Here is a 19,513-nt window from a genome sequence, read left to right on the forward strand (position 1 = left end):
CCGATCTCCTGTTACCTATTCCTTCAGCCTGTGAGCCAACATGTCAGACCAATTGCATGCTTTGCCTTTACTGGCTAGTTGGTCCAATGCGATCACCCAACTCTTTGGGAAGGTCTCCGTGCTCTCTTGGCCATACGAGCGACATGCAAAGATGACCAAGTACTAATATTCCTTTTGTAGTATCTTTGTCTTATAAATATGGTTGGGTGTCATCCTGAATTTGGCTGGCTCCTTCACCCAATTCTTCAAGATATCCCTAGAGTTGGCATTGCTATTGGGTATGCTGAAGGGTGTCTCCATGGTGATCACTGGCTTCAGAAAGTGCTACATCTGCTGATAGTCCTGTGCCTTGAAGGTAGTAATCTCTATCCTGTTGACACTGCTTAGCACCATCATCTTGGGATCAATGTGCGAGACGATACAATGTATCATGTCCGCACATGGGAACACGGGATACCTGCATGCAATCTGATACAAGCTAGACTTGTGAATGTTCACATAGACTTTGTGGTCTTTGAGATCTTCCCCAAATGTGCCTGAGAATGCATCATTGACCTCCTGCCATTTTATCTTTTTGTCTTTGTTTATGACCAGCTTGGTGTCTTCGTAAATCGACAAACTCGTAAACACTCGCTCAATTGCATCTCCAGTTGCGCTTCTGTTGGTGTCCTTTGACCCTACTCTCTTGGAGGCCATTGATCTTGGACTATTGAGAGATGGACAAACACCTACTATATCTGGAGACATGGTGACATGCATGGCAGGAAATCTGTCAGTTAAAACCAAAGAAAACTTGAGGATTGACATTTAACATACCCGGGGAACTACTGGCAAGGATTGCACAACTTTCACTAGGAGGCCAAGACATTGATTATTAGAACTATGCAAAAGGTGGTCCGGATTGTCTAGAGGTTGGTTGATTGCTAGAATTACGTAATTTGCAATCTAGACTGGCCCGCTGGGTGCTAAGCTTGTGTAATGTGCAATTTCAGTTGGCAAGTGATACAGGCTTAGGGACTGCATTACACAATTTTCTGGGCCAGTAGACACTGCCTCTCAGAATTTCCCAAAGAAAGACTGGAGGGCACTATCTGGCCATATTTGTGCATTTTTTGGGAGGAAGGCAAAGCCTTCCCTCTCAGAATTGCATAATGTTATCCGGGCAAGGCAAAGTCTGGGCCAAGGTTTTCCAGACTCGCTGACGTGAAACTGAAAGCATATGAAGATGCGAATGCATGTCGATAGTGACTGTAAGCAGGAGTGAATGATCATGCATGCAAACAATGAATAACAAATTCATAAAATGCAACAACATGCATGTGTGTGAAGCGAGTCGTTGAATCAGTGACCGTTCACGCAAAATAGTGTCATGCATGGGAAAACAGTGAGATGCAATCAAAAACTGAAACAGTGCTTGTACAGATTAACATGGATGGAAACAACATCAAGTGTTTACAGAAATCAAGCATACAACAGTCATGCAAGCCAAAAAAAGAAGCGACAGAAATGTCGCAAAATACAAGTAAAGCGGACTTACCTGAAATAGCTGAGCTGGATGTGGCGAAGACTTCTGGTTGTGTTGTGGGATGTCAGAGCTCCAAGATAATGTGAAGAATGAGATTTGAAGCATTGAATAAATAATTTAAGGCTCATGGTGTGCATGCCAAAAATTTAGGAAAAAGAGACACTTAGAGGAAAGTTTCTAAAACGATCTTTGCATGTAACGTCCAGTTGCTAAAAATAGATCCCTAAAATCTAGGGATGCTTTTTGCATGTAGCTTTTTGATATTTAAGGAAAAAGCAACCCATGCATGCAAGTCAAGTTGTTGGGTCCCAAGTGGAACTGGTCAACCTGAAGGCACATGCAATAGCGTTATTGATCAAAAGGGATTTTTCTGTAATTTCTGGGAGGAGCTGGGTTGGATGTCCAGAGGGACTGCATAATTTATGGGAGGAGGAGCTGATTGCTGCCCAGAATTGTGCAATTTCTGAGTTGAGCTGCATTTCTGGTCCAAATAGCGCAATTTTCCTTGGGAAGGTTGTTGGACTGCGTTGCGCAATTTCTGGGCCCAACAAGATACCTAATAGATTTGCACAATTTCTAGAGGGAAGGATGGTTCCCCTCCAAAATTTTTCAATTTTATGAGGGAGGTGCTCAACCAGTAGCTGGCCCAAGTTCAGAGTGGCAACCTGTGAAGGGAGTGAAGAAAAATAACATGCATAAGCTGACAAGCTATTGAAAAACCAATGAAGCCTATGTACTTGAATGTGCAAGACATGCTGCTAAGGATGGTTAGTAGGGAGGCTCCAAAACAAAGCTAAGGAAAAATTTTGGAGGGTGGTTGTAGCGGCTACAACACTTGGCAACACACTAATAGAACTTTAGCTCTCTAAATGGACCTTGTTCGTGAAAAGCAATTCTAACACCTCAGAAAGTATTGTTTAGTTCTTTGTTCATCTTGGTTTCCGCACTTGCTTGATTATAAGATGTAGCATCTGCCAAGCTCTTGGTCAATCAACACACATTACAAGCCAAGCCAACACAATTGTTTTGATCAAGATGAAGGGTATATTAGTGCACAAGCGTTTTGGTCATCAGAGTTTTAGTTTCATCTCTGGTGTTGCTCCGCTACCAACAGACCTAGACAGTACCTCGACGGAGTCACACAGGAACACAAGCATCACTCTGCTATGAGTGAGACTAGTCAGTACCCTGGCAGAGTTACTTGCATCACCTCTCTGTGTGAGAAGCCTTTCTCTTTTTTTCCCTTATTCATTTTTCATTCTTTTCGAAATTTTTTCATATTTTCATTTTCATAACTGTGCATAACACTTACTCATTTCAAAGGTGGAAGAGGCATCCCAACTTATTGAGAGAAGAAGAGGTTTTTACTTCAGAGAAGTAGTTTATATATACCTCTGATGTGCTTGGTAAAGTTTTCCCCCTCACCTTACTTTACTTGATTGAGATGACAAGGATTAACCCAAAAAAAACTGACTAGAGTAGGTGACACTAGTTAGTGCACAAGCGTTGTGTTTTCACCAAGGTTCTCTTCAAACAACTTGTATTTTCTATTAGCGTATCATGGATTGAAGATAACAAGTTCTTCATACAGAGGCAAGATGATAGATAACCAAGTATTGATAATTGCAGAAGTCCTCTTGTACCTTACCCAACTTGTTTCAAGAGTCGCACGTGGTTTCATGCCAAACTAACCTACAAACATAAACAAGTAAACAAACAACAAAACAAAGCAAAAGTAGAAGTGAATGCATAAGCAAAGCGAGTAAGCAAACAAGCGAGCAAGAAAACAAATGAACAAAGTAAAATGAAAACAAGCATGCAAGCAATTACAAACCAAAAGCAAACACTATTCGTACTCCTAAGCTAACGATGCATGGGTCTTCTCACATGAAGTGATACTTCCAATGCAGCCACCGACGCATTGGTTGACCCATGTTGGTGAAGGCACGGTTCGAGATCAACACAAGTATGCAAACCAACAAACAAGAAATATATAACAATGAAGACAAACACACTTCGAGTTTAAATGTGTCCACAGAACATACGTGAGCTCAAGTGCATGACATGCAATCCATGGACTTGCCTGATGCTGTGCGACACTACGTGCAGATGTTAAGCATATGAATACCCTTGATTGTGACATGCACGCAAATGAAAGAAACAAAGACAACTTGCATCGTAAACGTGTTCTTTCTATGTAAGATTCCTCCAATGCATGAGCGATGGGATCGTGTAGTTCGAGTGGAGGAAGCATAATATGTGTGTGAGATTGATCTTCAATGCATACAGATGAATGATGAGGAGCCTCAGGTGATTCAACAATGACCCAGGTGGATATTGGTGGCCACCCACCAAGTCCACTTGGACCCCTGCCATTGTTTCTTTCAGCTTTTCAATTTCCTTAATTGTAGCACAATTTACTATTTTTAGTACTGTTTCAGGTCCTGAACTTCTAGAGCCATTTTGAGGCCCTAAATGATGCTTTTTGGGAAAAATAGGAGCAACATCGGTCCATGGACAAATGTTGCTCTTCCCAGAGTTGTAGTTCTCAGATAGATCTTTCTAACGAGATATTGTGCACCTCAAATGGAGATCGTATGCCAAAGTTACAACCCCAGGAAGTTGATGTACCAATTTACCCAAACGGGGCCCACAGTTTGGCGTTTCATCTTCTACAGTTAGGTTTTTGGATGTTTATGGTTTTCCATTGTTTCTCAACAATAAATAGGCCTTCGAGCCTCATTGTAACACAGTTCAAAGAAATGTATCCACCACATCTCTTCTCAGAGATCAACTACTAGAGCCCTAACTAGTTTATTTCCATTTCTGTTTGTAAGCATATTTCAGTATTTTACAGTAATGAAATGAAGTATTATTTCTGCTACATCTCTATATGTATGGTTATATCTGTAATTTGCTGCATTCCTGTTTAAATTTGGATAAGTGGTATCAGAGCAATTTGCTCTTTCTCTGTCTTTCTTTGCATGTCCCCAATGAGGTTAGGATATAAGGAGTTAGGGCTTGAACTAGTCGATCCTTTGCAAGACTACCCTTGCAAATCTTGACAACCTCCCATGGTGGATGAAAAGAAAGACAAGAGGGTAGGAGATCTTATCAAAATCTTACTCGAAGAGGCCCTCGAGCGACCAAGGAACGTGATGATGGACAACTTTTCCTAGATCCTTTAGCGACTACCTAGGGGCGACACATCTACTTCCAGTAGCTACTCTGGAAGCGCCACACCCTTTAAGGTACAAGTTCACTTTGACATTCCCATATTTGAGGGTCAGATAGATGCAGACGCCATAGATAAATGGTTAAATCTACTAGAAGGGTATTTTTCTATTCATGAATTTTCCGGCTAGGAAAAGATTACTTTTGCTCTTCTCAAATCCATCCCCCACGTCAAGGACCGGTGGGAAACCTATTGCGACGAGAAGGATGAAAGTATGGCCTCATTTTTTTCATCTGCAACCACCTGAAATTCATTCCAGACTTTCATCAAGGGCAGTACTACCCTATCGGAAGCTATGAGGATTAACACATAAAGTGGACCATGCTACGACAAGGAAGAGACCAAGACATGCCAGAGTTTACCAATATTTTCCATGCCCTTCGCACAAAGTTGGGTATCAAGGATTCAAAGCAGCATTTGGTACTCAAACAGTGTAATTACTTGCACAGGTACATCCAAGAAGAAATAGAATTCTTGAACATCTCCTCTCTCGACACGACATATCGATATGCCATCAAGATCGAGAAAACGTTTAAACAGAAGAAGCGAGACTTTGGATCTATGAATCTGAAGCAAGGGAAAGGTGCCCCAAAACCGTAGAACAAAGGACAAATTCAAGGCGTGGCGGCCCAAGACAACTCGCCAAAGCTGCAAGAAAAGAACAATGTTGTGAATCCGAAAAAGGACACGGAAAGTGGTGTGAGTTCCATAAGAGCTCCACTCACAACACGAGTGTCGAGCCAAGAAGTCAGTGGTGGCTGAGCTAAATTTTTTAGAATCAAATGCCAAGTACAAGCAATGAAATGATCAACATCGGGTGCCACACAAGTTTCAAGTGGGCGACAAAGTCTCGTTGCATTTGTAAAAGGAACAACTTATTGAAGCCTATCGGAAACTCAGAACACTCTGATATGGTCCTTACACCATTACCAAGGCTGTGGGAGACAATGCATTTGAGTTCAGCATTCCCCCATTCCTTGGCCTGCACCCAGTGTTCAATGTGGACCGCCTTCGGCCATACTTTCCACCATTACTAGACACATCCGACATTACAAAATAGCTCACACCCATAGAGTTAAATCCAGATTGCATGGAACAAGCTGCAACTAATCAGATCATGGACATAGATAAAGCACACTCATCAGTAGAATATCCAACTATATCGAGTTATCAAAGTAGGCCAACTCCTTCACCAAGGCAAGTGGCTTACCAAGGACCAAGTTCAGCAGGAGTTTCCTCATCTCATGAAGGAACTCAATGCAATGTGGACCATTGCTTCCTAAGGGGGGAGGAATGATCTAGGTGGATATTGGTGGCCACCTGCCAAGTCCACTTGGACCCCTGCCATTGTTTTTTTTAGCTTTTCAGTTTCCTTAATTGTAGCACAATTTACTATTTTTAGCGGTTTTTTGGGTCCTGAACTTTTGGATCCATTTTGAGCCCCTAAACGACATTTTTTAGGAAAACTGGGAGAAAAGTGGGTCCATGGATTGATGTTTCTCTTCCGAAAGTTGTATTTCTCAAATAGATCTTTTGAACAAGATATTTTGCTCGTCAAATGGAGATCGTATGCCAAAGTTACGACCCCGGGAAGTTGATGTACCAATTTACCCAAACGACGCCCATAGTTTGGTGTTTCATCTTCTAGGGTTAGGTTTTTGGATGTTTAGGGTTTTCCATTGTTTCTCAACAATAAATAGGCCTTCGAGCCTCATTGTAACACAGTTGAGAGGCATGTAGCCACCATATCTCTTCTTAGAGATAAGCTACGAACGCCCTAGATAGTTTATTTCCATTTCTGTTTGTAAGCATATTTCAGTATTTTACAGTAATGAAATGAATCTCTATATGTATGGTTACATCTATAATTTGTTGTCTTCCTATTTAAATATGGATCAATGGTATCAGAGCGGTCTACTCTTTCTCTGTCTTTCTTTGCATGTCCCCAACGAGGTCGAGATATAAGGAGTTAGGGTTTGAATTAGTTGAATGTTTGCAAGACCAGCCTCACAAATCCTGACGGCCTCCCATGGTGGATGAAAAGAAAGGCAAGGGGGCAGGAGATCCTATCAAAATCTTGCTCGAAGAGGCTCTCGAGCGACAAAAGAACGCAATGATGGACAACTTTTCTATGATCCTTCAGTGGCTACCCAGGGGCGACACATCTACTTCAAGCAGCTACTCTGGAAGCGCCACACCCTTTAAGGTACAATTTAACTTTGACATTCCCATATTTGAAGGTCAGATAGATGTAGACGCCATAGATAAATGGTTAAATATGCTAGAAGGGTATTTTTATGTTCATGATTTTTCTGGTCGGGAAAAGATTGCTTTCACTCTTCTGAAAGTCGCTCCCCACATCAAGGACTAGTGGGAAGCCTACTACAAGTAGAAGGATGAAAGTACGGTCTCACTATTTTCAGCTGCACCCACTTGGAATTCATTCCACACTGCCATCAAGGAGCAGTACTACCATGTCAGAAGCTATGAGGATCAATACATAAAGTGGACCACGCTATGATAGGGAAGGGACCAAGACGTGCCAGAGTTTACCAATATTTTCCATACCCTTCACACAAAGTTGGGTATCAAGGATTCAGAGTAGCATTTGGTACTCAAATACCGTGGCTTCCTGCATAGGTACTTCCACGAAGAAGTAGAATTCCTGAACATCTCCTCACTCAGCATGGCATATCGATATGCTGTCAAGATCAAGAAAAAGTTTAAATAGAAGAAACGAGACTTTGGATCTGTGAATCCAAAGCAAGGGAAGGGTGCCCCCAAACTGTAGGAAAGAGGAAAAAGCCAAGATCGGGTGGCCAAAGACAACCCGCCAAAGCTACAAGCAAAGAACAGCACCGCGAAGCCGAAAAAGGACACGAGAAAGTGGTGTGAGTTCCATAAGAGCTCTACTCATAGCACAAGTGAGTGTCGGGCCAAGTAGCCATTGGTGGCCAAGCTAAAGGTTTTAGAATCAAATTCCAAGTACAAACATTGACATGATCAACATTAGGTGCCACACAAGTTTCAAGTGGGCGACAAAGTCTGGTTGCATTTGAAAAAGGAACGCCTTATCGGAGCCTATCGGAAACTCAGACCACTTCGATATGGTCCTTACACCATTACCAAGGTTGTGGGAGACAATGAATTCAAGCTCATCATTCCCCCATTCCTTGGCCCGCATCCATTGTTCAATGTGGACCGCCTTCAACCATACTTTCCACCATTACTAGACACATCTGACATTGCAGAACATCTCACACTCACAGAGTTAAATCAAGATTTCATGGAACAAGATGCAACTGATCGGATCATGGACACATAGATAAAGCACACTTCCCAATAGAATATCCAATTGTATTGAGTTTTCAAAGCAGGCCAACTCCTTCACCAGGGAAAGTGGCTCACCAAGGACCAAGTTTAGTAGAAGTTTCCTCATCTCATGGAGGAACTCAATGCAATGGGCACCATTTCTTCCTAAGGGGGGAGGAATGATCTAGGTGGATATTGGTGGCCACCCACCAAGCCCACTTGGACCCCCGCCATTGTTTCTTTCAGCTTTTCAGTTTCCTTAATTGTAGCACAGTTTACTATTTTTAACAGTTTTTCAGGTCTTGAACTTCTGGAGCCGTTTTGAGGCCCTAAACGACAATTTTTTGGGAAAACTAGGAGAAACATGGGTTGATGGACGAATGATTCTCTTCCCAAAGTTGTATTTCTTGGATAGATATTTCTAACGAGATATTGTGCGCATCAAACGGACATCGTATACCAAAGTTACGACCTCGGGAAGTTGATGTACCACTTTACCCAAATGGGGCCCACAGTTTGGCATTTCATCTTCTAGGGTTAGGTTTTTGGATATTTAGGGTTTTCCATTGTTTCTCAACAATAAATAGGCATTTGAACCTCATTGTATCACAGTTCAGAGGCATGTAGCCGCCACATCTCTTCTCAAAGATAAGCTACCAATGCCCTAGCTAGTTTATTTACATTTCTGTTTGTAAGCATATTTCAGTGTTTTACAGTAATGAAATGAAGTATTATTTCTACTGCATCTCTATATTATGGTTATATTTGTAAATTTTTCCATTCTTGTTTAAATCCAGATCAAACAATTTCCTGATCGGAAGTGAAACCAACCTCAGGATAATGAGTACCTAACATAATCATCAGCTCGGGTTGAAGTGCCTCGACAGTCTGCAGGGTCTCGACTTTGTCGACAGATAGATCATCATAGACAGGTGACTTGGAAAAATCAACTATGATAGAATCATCATCGTGATCAAATATGGGAGTGAATAGATCACAACAACTATAATTGTATAATAAATGATTTCATCGACATCCTCGTGATCTAATGAATCAAACAAAGGGGTAGATGAGAAGCGGGAAAATTCACCCTCTATGTTTCAGACAAGGTAGATGAAAAATCAAGTGGTTTTTGAATGAATGATTTTTCCTCTCTATTGTTGGATGATGGACTAACATCTAGTGTGTTCTGCGAATGATCAACAATGGTTGCATCCATAGACGGAGATACACTTGCAAAATCAAGGATGGAAGAATCACCAAAGATATCAGGAAATAACGAAGGAGGCTTGAACAGAAGGGAGTCATCCTTCGCTGATGTTTGATGCTCAAGCTCCCAATCATACTCATGAATGAAAGCACAGGTTGGTTATGCAACACCAACTCTATCGATAGCTTGATCCACTTTCATAACAAGTGTAGCATCCAAAATTGAAGAACACAAGATAGTGCAATCCGGAGGATCAACAGAACACGAAGAAAGAGCTTGAGGTAAGACATACCTCTGACAACCCATGGGCTTTGCAACCAAATCTGCATGAAAAATGAGAGAAGTGATGTTGGGAGGATGTGACATTTGAACGGATATGTGTACTTGTTCTCCCACACCACTTTGTAGTGGTGGATCTATTTGATGAGGGGACGATGGACAGTCACTTTTGATAGCAACCATGTCCATCTGTGATTGCATATCTCCATCACCAAACTATGCAAAGTGGGGCTTGGCCTTAAAATTTCTTTTAGGATTAACATATTTGGTAAGACAATACTCAAATCTGTACATGATATATTGGAATTTCATCTGAATTTTCAGAGCTTGAAACTACAACACACGAAAGTGGTCCCAAAATTCCATAGGTGATTCATGCAGGGCCTTCCTTGTTGTAATTGTTTTTGGTCAAGAGGTTTTGGATCAAAATGATGGAAAGTAGATTCAATGAGATCACATAACTGCTAGAGTGAGTGCACGCTACCGGGAGGAAGACTCCAACACCACCATAGTGGGGATACATGAAGTGTGTATGAATGCAACAGAGTGGCCTCTTCATCAGAACATTCATTTGCCTTGTAAAGCATGACAAAGAAGTCTTGTAAGAACATAGGCCATGCCACTTCGCCTTCACCATCATACATGAATTCGGACAAGAGATAAAAAAACTCCCGTGTGATGTCGAGAGGTTCGTTATGCGAAAAACATCGTGGAGGGGTGAGTATGAAAGTATCCATGATAGATGTGAAAATATTCAAAACAGGATGAGAGGATAGATCTTGTCATCTGGTCCTCCTTCTAGTGCCAGAAATGTTGAAGGTGCTGCACCCGCCAACATGTTAGGGGATCTCTCAGGTAAGAAGTCTCAACTAGACCTTAGACTGTTTGGTGTAGGAGTCCCAAAAATGCGTCATACGTTATTGCCTTAACCACGGTTGCACGCAGATGCAAGTAAGATGTCCATGTTGGTAGCAAGGGTGTGACATGCATAGTAAGCCAAGGAAGGTGCATGAACGGTTCTAACACATGGAAAGTGGGTTGAGTGCACTCCTTGAAACCTGTGAAAGCACGCGGCTTGGAAGGGAACATATGAGTGAAGATGCATCACAAATTGGAAAGCAAGTAAGCTAACAATCCAAAGTGATGGTTAAACCCACAAAGAATCTCAGTAAGATTCATACATACTTATACAGAAAGAGTCCATACATGCATGCGTAAGAAAACAATACATATATCATTAGAGTAACCAGGATATCTGAAATACAATAACACCATATGCATGAAACATGCTGGCTCTATATTAAGAAGTGAAAGTTCCAATCATATAGTACAACCATGACCAACCACTAGTCTCGATAGCAGAACATTACAGTCATTGTCGCTTGCTCCTCCGAAGAGATGTACTAGCTCTGCACTGTGGAGAAGCCACGTCTCATTACAATACTCTCCAATATTTCTCTAAGATACTCTTATCGGAAGCTTGTCTAATGAAAATCCTATACATTGAGTTATGAGGTACTATATATAGGAAAGGGTGGGGTGACCCTTGACATTCCCCTTTGTGACTATTCATCTACCCTCATGACTCTTCAACTACTCTATGACTGTCACATTCAACTATTGACACTTGAACTTCCACTTGACAAGACATTACATACAATCTACACATGCACCCATGTAAGACAAAATAGGTCTGAGAATTCCATGCAAGATATCACTATGACTCGGACAACTATGGGAAGACCAACTCTTCGACATCCTCATGATGCTCAATGGTGGCAAATTAATGCCAAGGTCGGTAGTCCACAATGGTGTCTATGTACTCTATGGTGACATCTTTCTCAAAATGAACTCTTGCCTTTTTTGCATCTGTGTACACTACTTTAGCTCCTGTGTCAAAATCATCTGATAACATGCAAATCATTACCTTGAGTGCAGCCAGAGCAGTGACATATTGATGCATAGTATCTACACTGATCGCCAAGTCTGCACTGCTGGCTATGCACATCAACTCGTCAAAGTACAAGTCTAGCTCTAGTTGAACTTGTGCCTTTGTCTTTGCCTTGGTGAGTGTCCCAATAGATTGGATCACATGTGCATGCACAAAAACATGCATGCTTATGAATACCCATGGATGGGATACCTGCAAACTAGTGATGAGTTGCGGGAGTTCTTTATAGTTTTAGATCTGACTCCATATGCATTCCTTCAACTCAACCACTTTGGGCTTCATCATCTTGGGCAAGTCTAATGGGGCTCCCTTGTATCTCATTTCCCATGTTTTCATGTAATCGAAACAACATGCAAGTTTTATAAGATACGTTCTCTCCTAACACAACATTGTTTCCAACTATTGAGATGGTAAACTGCCTTATGCATGGTACCTAATCTAGAATACAATGCCTGCATGACAATCTCAAGGGATGATACTTCATCTAGTATCACCTTCTTCAACTCTGCTTAGGAGGATGTTGTAACCAGTTTGCCTCCCTGCTTGGCCATCTGTAAGTCCTTAGCCATTTTCTCATTCTCTGCTATCAAGAAGCAAACACTCGATCTAGTGACTTTGACATATGCTCTGGTAGCATTGGCCAATGCATCTGGATGGTTGTGCATGTCATATAAAATCACTCATTCTTCAAACTGTGCAGGAGAAGTGTGGTCATCTAGAGTATACACTCTGCTTGATTGCATAACTCTATGCTACGACTCATCAAATGATATTTTGTGCATCTCTTCTTCTGGGTGGTCTCCAAGGATCTAAATATCTTCTTGGTCTCTTGGGACCTACTCTGATTCCAGATCGATGAAGCCAGTGGGTCGAACTCTTGGTGGTAAGGCATAAGGTTGATGTCTTGCTCTAACTTTGGATGTTCCATCTCTGTATCCATCTACTCAAGTACTCATTCAATCTCTTGACCAAAGTCCTGCTCCTGTGACTGCTCACCCTGTCTACTTTGTGCCAGCTGCTCGGATGATTCTACCACTTGTATGGGTGTATTTTATTCAATTTGTGCCTGTTGCACCACCTATTGTATCTGTCCTTCCTATGCTTCCTTCTCCTATCTACGCAACTCTTTTTCCTTATGGAGTTTCTCCTTCAACTCATGCAACTCCTTCACTATTTCCTACATCCTCTGTTTTTCTCTCTGCCTTTGCATGGTCCTCTTGTTGCACTATTGCCTCTTCATCTCTATTACCAAAGCTGCTTTCTCACGAGTGGGTCTGCTCTGATCTTGCAGGATTGTTCTGCCTCTGAGCTATCGACAATATTTCTCTTGCCTTTATCGCGCACCGGTATGTTTACCTTTTCTATTGGTGCTCTCCTAGCTACTGCTTCTTGCTACTTTGGTAACCATTTGACAACGATGCCAATCGATTCATTGGGCCTGGAGAAGCTATCATAATATCTCCATGTGTCTTCCTCAACCTAATGACACACCTAGTGGATCCACGATAATTTCACTCTCATGCAGTGATCCTTCACAAAATAATGCGAGTCATACAGATTGAAGCTTCGGGTGCCGAAAGTAAATTTCTTGAACTCTTCTATCTCGACATTTGCATGCTTGAGATTCTATATCTTGTATAACCTAATCTACAACGGAAGAGTGGGACAAGGTGCCTTCTTCTTCTGGTGCAGCCTACTTGATAGTCCTTCCAAGATGTGGTATGACACTTCTTGCATGACGAGCTTGTCCATGGAAAACTTCGACAAAAAATGTGAAGGCTTCTCTATGTTGTACATCTATATGAAGATGCCAAACAATGAGGCATACTAATATGATATGTCAATCAGTAGTGCCTCCATTGCTGCCTTCAACATGCAAGATGGATCCTGCTCAAATATCATCTTGTACATCGAGGTGACAAAATGGTCTGACAACTGTGTGATGACCCCTCAGAAGCTGCATTTGGAAAACAGTTTACAATAAGTGTTCACACGGGTTTTCGATGGTATCCATTCCCACTTCAATCCCTGGAACTGCTATCGAGCACAGATTTCATCCAAGATGTAAGAGGACATGTGGATTTCTAGTTACTGACCTTTGGGCAGCTGTCAAGCTCTTGCTATCCGTTCCTTCAGCTTGTGAGCCAACATGTCAGACTAGTTGCATGCTTTGCCTTCACTAGCCAGTTAGTCCCATGCGATCACCCAACTTTGCGAGAAGGTCTCCGTGCTCTCTTGGCCATACAAGTGACATGCAAAGATGACCAAGTACTGATACACCTTCTACAGTATCTTCGTCTTGTAAATCTGGTTGGGTGTTATCTTGAATTTGGCTAGCTCCTTCACCCAGTTATTCAATATATCCCTGGAGTTGGCATTGCTGTTGGGTATGCTGAAGGGTGTCACCATCGTTATCACTGGCTTCAGCAAGTGGTACATCTGTTAATAGTCCTGTGCCCTGAAAGTAGAAATCTCTGTCCCGCTGACACTTCTTAGCACCATCATCTCGGGATCAGTGTGTAAGATGAGCCAATGTATCATGTCCGTGTATGGGAATGCGAGATACCTTCATGTAATCCGGTACAAGCCAGACTTGTGAATGTTCACATAGATTTTTCGGTCTTTGAGATCATCCCCAAATGTGCTTGAGAATGCATCATTGAACTCCTACCATTTTAGATTGATGTCTTTGTCTATGATCAACTTGGTCTCTTCATAAATCGGCAAACCCGTAGACACTTGCTCAACTACATCTCTAGTTGTGATTCCGTCAATGTCCTTTGACCCTTCTCTCTTGGAGGCCATTAATCCTGGACTATTGAGAGATGGATGAACACCTTCTATATTTGGAGACATGGAGACATGCATGGAAAGAAATATGTTAGTTAAAACCAAAGAAAACTTGAGGAATGACATGCAACATACCATGGGAATTGTTGGCAAGGATTGCACAATTTTCACTGGGAGGTTGGGAGACTAACTCCCATGACTGTGCAAAAGGCACAATTTTCACTAGGAGGTTGGGAGACTAACTCCCATAACTGTGCAAAAGGTATTTCGGATTGTCGGGAGGCTGGTTGACTATTGGAATTGTGCAATGTGCAATACAAACTAGCCTGCTAGGTGCTGAGCTTATGCAATGTGCAATTTTAGCTCGAAACTAATGCAGGCCTAGGGATTGCATTGCGCACTTTTCTGGGCCAACAGATACTACCTCTCATAATTTCACAAAGAAATATTGGAGGGAACTGTCTGGCCATATTTGTGCACTTTTTGGGAGGAAGTCAAGGCCTTCCCTGTCATAATTACATAATTTTTTCCGGGCAAGGCGGAGTTCACGCCAAGGTTTCCCAGACTCACCAATGGGCAACTAAAAGCATATGTGAATGCATGGTGATACTGAGTGTAAGAAGGAGTGGATAATCATGCATGCAAACATCGAATGTTAGATTTAGAAAATGGAACAACATGCATGTGTGTGAAGCGAGTCACCGAATCGGTGATTGTTCATGCAAAACAGTGTCATGCATGCGACAATAGTGAGATGCAAATGAAAACTAAAATGGTTCTTGTACAGGCTAACATGCATGAAAATGACAACAAGCATTCACAGAAATCAAGAAGACAACACTCACACAAGCCAAAACACAAAAAGCGACAAAAATGCTGCAAAAGACAAGTAAAGCAGACTTACTCAGAAATAGCTGAGTTGAATGTGCTGAAGATGCTTGGATGTGTTGTGGGATGTCAGAGCTCCAAGATCGATGTGAAGAATGAGATCTGAAGTGTTGAATAAATAAGTTTGAGGCTCATGATGTGCATGCCACAAATCTAGGAAAAAGCAACACTTGGAGGAAAGTTTCTAAAATGATCTTTGGATCTAATCTCCAGCTGCTAAAAATATATCCCTAAAATCTACAGTTTCTTTCTGCATGTAGCTGTTTTCTATTTCAGGAAAAATAAGCCCATGCATGCATGTCAAGTTGCTGGGTCCTAGTTGGAACTGGTCAACCTGAAGGCACAAGCAACAACCTGCTTGAATGAGAGGGATTTTTGTGCAATTTTTGGGAGGAGCTGGGCTGGCTATCCAGAGGGATTGCACAATTTTCTGGAGGAGCAGCTAACTGCTGCCCATAATTGTGCAACTTCTGGGTTGAGTTGCACTACTGGGAAAAATTACATAATTTTCCTGAGGAAGGTTGTTTTATTGTATTGTGCAATTTCTGGGCCCAGCAGGCTGCCAAATAAATTTACGCAATTTCTAGAGGGAAGGTCGGTTCCCCTCCAGAATTGCACAATTTTCTAAGGGAGCTACTCAGCCAGCAACTGACCCAAGTTTGGAGTGGCAACTTGTGAGGGGAGTGAAGCAAAATAACACGCATAGGCTAGCAAGCTGGTGAAAAACCAATGAATCCTATGTACTTGACTTTGCAAGACATGCTGCTAAGGATGGTTGGTAGGGAGGCTCCAAAACGAAGGTAAGGCAAAATTTTGGTGGGTGGTTGTAGCTGCTACAACATTTCCCTATGCTTTTGAGGACTAGGGACCCTTTTTATGATGGAAATTTTGTTTGGGCCCACTTATATTCCTTCTTGAGATATTGAATGGCTAGGTACAGTCCTTGCATTCATTAAGAATTCACACTTCATAAGACTAAGAGAGACATTCATTTCAATGCACTTTTTTAGGACATTCCCCATACTATAGAGATCCTCCATGAATTCACACACATAGGGAGTGCAATATTAGGAAAGAAGCTCAAAACTTCCCTTTGAAAACTGGTAGGGGAATTATATAAACCAAAGAGGAGAACCCTATAAGAAAAGATACCCCAAGGGTAGGTGAATGTAGCTTTGTCTTGATCCTTAGGGATGATCTGGATCTGATTGTAACCACTGAATCCATCTAGGAAAGAGAAAAGATTCTTCCTTGCAATACCATCTAAAAATTGATCAATGAAAGGTAAAGGGAAATGGTATTTCTTTGTACTTTGTTTCAACTCTCTGTAATCCACACAGATCCTCCACTTCCCATTCTTCTTTGGGACCAACACTAGAGGGGACACCCACTCACTATCTGGGATGGGGTATATGAATCCTACATCCAGCATCTTCTGCAACTCTTCCTTTACTATGTCCTTGAGGGCTTGGTTCATTCTCCTCTAAGGTTGGCATATAGTTTTTCATCCCTCCTTGATGTAGATGTGATGAGTACAAATCAAAGGATGCACCCCTTTCATTTCTTTATATCTCTAGGAAAAAGCAATCTAAGTGTTCTCTCAGCAATTTTCACAACTTATCTTCTTGATTGGGAACCAATTCTACAACTTTGACATGTGTAGGACTTTGTTCAACTAGGAATAACTCAGTCCAGGGATTGCCCTCAAATTCCTTCATAAGCTGAACAAGGGATATGGTATTGGGGGGTTGGTTCTAGAGGATTTGGTCAATGAGGTCACCTTCATCAGTTTGCCCCTTCCAATAATAACATCTAGGGTACTGATTTTTTGGGATGTTCTATTATACACTTCATCTTCCTCCTCCTCCTCTTCTAACAATAGGGGTAATTCATGCTCAATGGATGACTGAGCAGGGGGTACAATACAAACTATTTGGACAAATCCCCATTCTTAATGGTCATATTCACAGACGTGCAACTTCTGTAAGAATCAACAGTGGCTAGCCATGGTATTCCCAAGATGAGAGGATAACCATTGAATTTTGTTTTGGTTTGGAGAACCAAAAATTTAGTAAGATACTCCCATGAGTCAATAGAGACCATTACATCCTCAACAACCCCCTTAGGAGCTATTGTAGATCTATTTGCAAGTTTCAACATTATAGTGGTTTTTCTCAAGGATCCTTGGAGGTTTAGTTTCAGCATGGTTTCTTTAGTCATCACATTGATGGTATCCCCAAGACCAATCAAGGTGTGAGGGACAATGATTCCATCGATGTGCACATCAACTATAGGGCTTCTAGGCTCAAGATATTTTGGACAAATCACTCTCCCAAACATCAAATCAGATAATTGTCCAATAAAAATGATGGTGGGGGTATCCCTTTTTCTCCTTCTAGGGTGTTTGAAACATTTCTCTTTCATAAGCTTATTGCAGATGGTAACATCCTTAATATCTTGGAGGAGGGGTATTTTAACACAGAGATTATTCAATTCTCCTAGAAGTTCAATTTCTTATGGGGTGTGCTGGTTAGAATGGATCAATCTCTCAGGAAAAGGAGGTGGATTTACTTTAGGGCTACTCTCTTCCTTTTCCTCTTCAAGCTCCTTAGGTGGAGATGGAGGTTGGTCCTCTGGGAGTACTCTTCCAGACCTGAGGTTGATTTCTTGAATCTCCATAGTATAGGAAGGGTAGGATGTCTCTCCACTGTTGAATTGTTGTATCTTCTTGTTATTCAGGTTTGGATTGGGTTGAGCATGAATTTGAGGTTGCTTGGGTGGAGAAAGATGAGTGAGATGTGGTTGGGATCAAGGTGGAGGCAGTAAATAAGGAGGTTGGTTGAGTTTAGGCCTCAACCCTTGTGATGAGTTATCCACTGAGGATGTGGAGAAGTATATGACTGAAATGGTTGATTGAAAAGTTGGGGAGGATATTGAGGTGCATAAGGACAAGAAGGAGGTGTGGGCCGTGATGGATGAGTGGAAGATTAACAAGGTGGAAAGGGTGCATTATAGTTAGGATGGTAATAAGAATATGATTCACCTTGTGAGCCCTGCTAGTATGGATGAGGTCCTTAAGGCCTCCTTTGATTGATAAAGAAGAGTTTCTCAACCCCACCTTCTACCCCTTGGTATACAACTTTCAATCCAAGAAAAGAAGGGCACTTATCTGTGGCAAGGTTTTCCTCATAGACTGAGCAAACCTCTATGACATTTAATGGACATTCACTTTTGAGGTGGCTTGTAGTTTATTTAAGGGAAAAAAATGGCTAAGGCCCTCCCTTCTTCCTCTTCTCTCCTCTTGATGTGCATGGTATCCATTTGCAAATAAAAGGTATGTAGAATTTCAATTTTAAAGTCCTCCAACATGTTTCCCATTTCATTCTTGATGGATGTTGTTGAGTGAGAGGAGCTGACCAAAACTTGACTAGCACTACCCTTCTTCCTAGTAGCCCTATAATGGTTTTTGAACATTGTTTTGATGTCCTGATAGGATAACTGATAGATGTCTCCCCCAGACACCATGTTGAGGGTTTACAGCATGTCCTCCTTGATCCCTCAGAGAATAACTAACTTGAGTGATTCAAGATTGAGAGTGAATCTGACCCTCCTACAACTGAGTTGTAACCTTTCCTCATAGTCCTTTAAGGGTTCATCAACTCCAAGAGTCATTCTAAATATTTCTTCTTTGTTTTCTTTGAACCTACAATAGTCCTGTAATTGTTGTTAAAGGCTTATTGCATTTGAGCCCATATAGTGATGTTATCCCCAAGTAGACCCATAAACCAACACAAGGTTGCATCCTTAAGGGTAGATGGGAATACATTCAACTTCTGGTCATCATAGGTATAATCATAGGTCCTACAGACAACAAAAAACTCAAACATAAAAGTATCAGGGTCCTCAGAGGTTAAGCCATGGAAGTGAGGAAGGGCAGTAGGGATTATATTCTTTGTTCTAGCCTCTCCATTAGTTTCTATAATAGGGAAAACCTCCTTATTCCTGTTTTCAGCCATGGTCTTGGTAGGTGAAATGGGTTCTTCAAAAATATCAGGTTGTTCACCTAAGGAGTCTTCTAACTCCCCTGTAGTTAGAGAGGGAGGTTGACAGTCATCAAAGAAGAGTGAATATTCATTGTTTGATGGTGTGGGGTTGTTTGGTAAGAATATTCCTTGCATACCTCTACTCCTACAAGGCATGAAAGACAATTTTTTATTTTATGTAATTTTTTCAAAACCGAAAGCAAAACAGAACTAAATGCTTAAGAAGAAATAAAATCTACCTAGAAACCTCCTTGACAAAGACACCAAACCGTGGTGAGCC

The sequence above is a fragment of the Pinus tabuliformis genome, chromosome 2_2 (assembly GCF_031772625.1).
Source record: "Pinus tabuliformis cultivar Carrire ecotype Pingquan chromosome 2_2, CPIR1, whole genome shotgun sequence".
Classification (NCBI taxonomy): Eukaryota; Viridiplantae; Streptophyta; class Pinopsida; order Pinales; family Pinaceae; genus Pinus; species Pinus tabuliformis.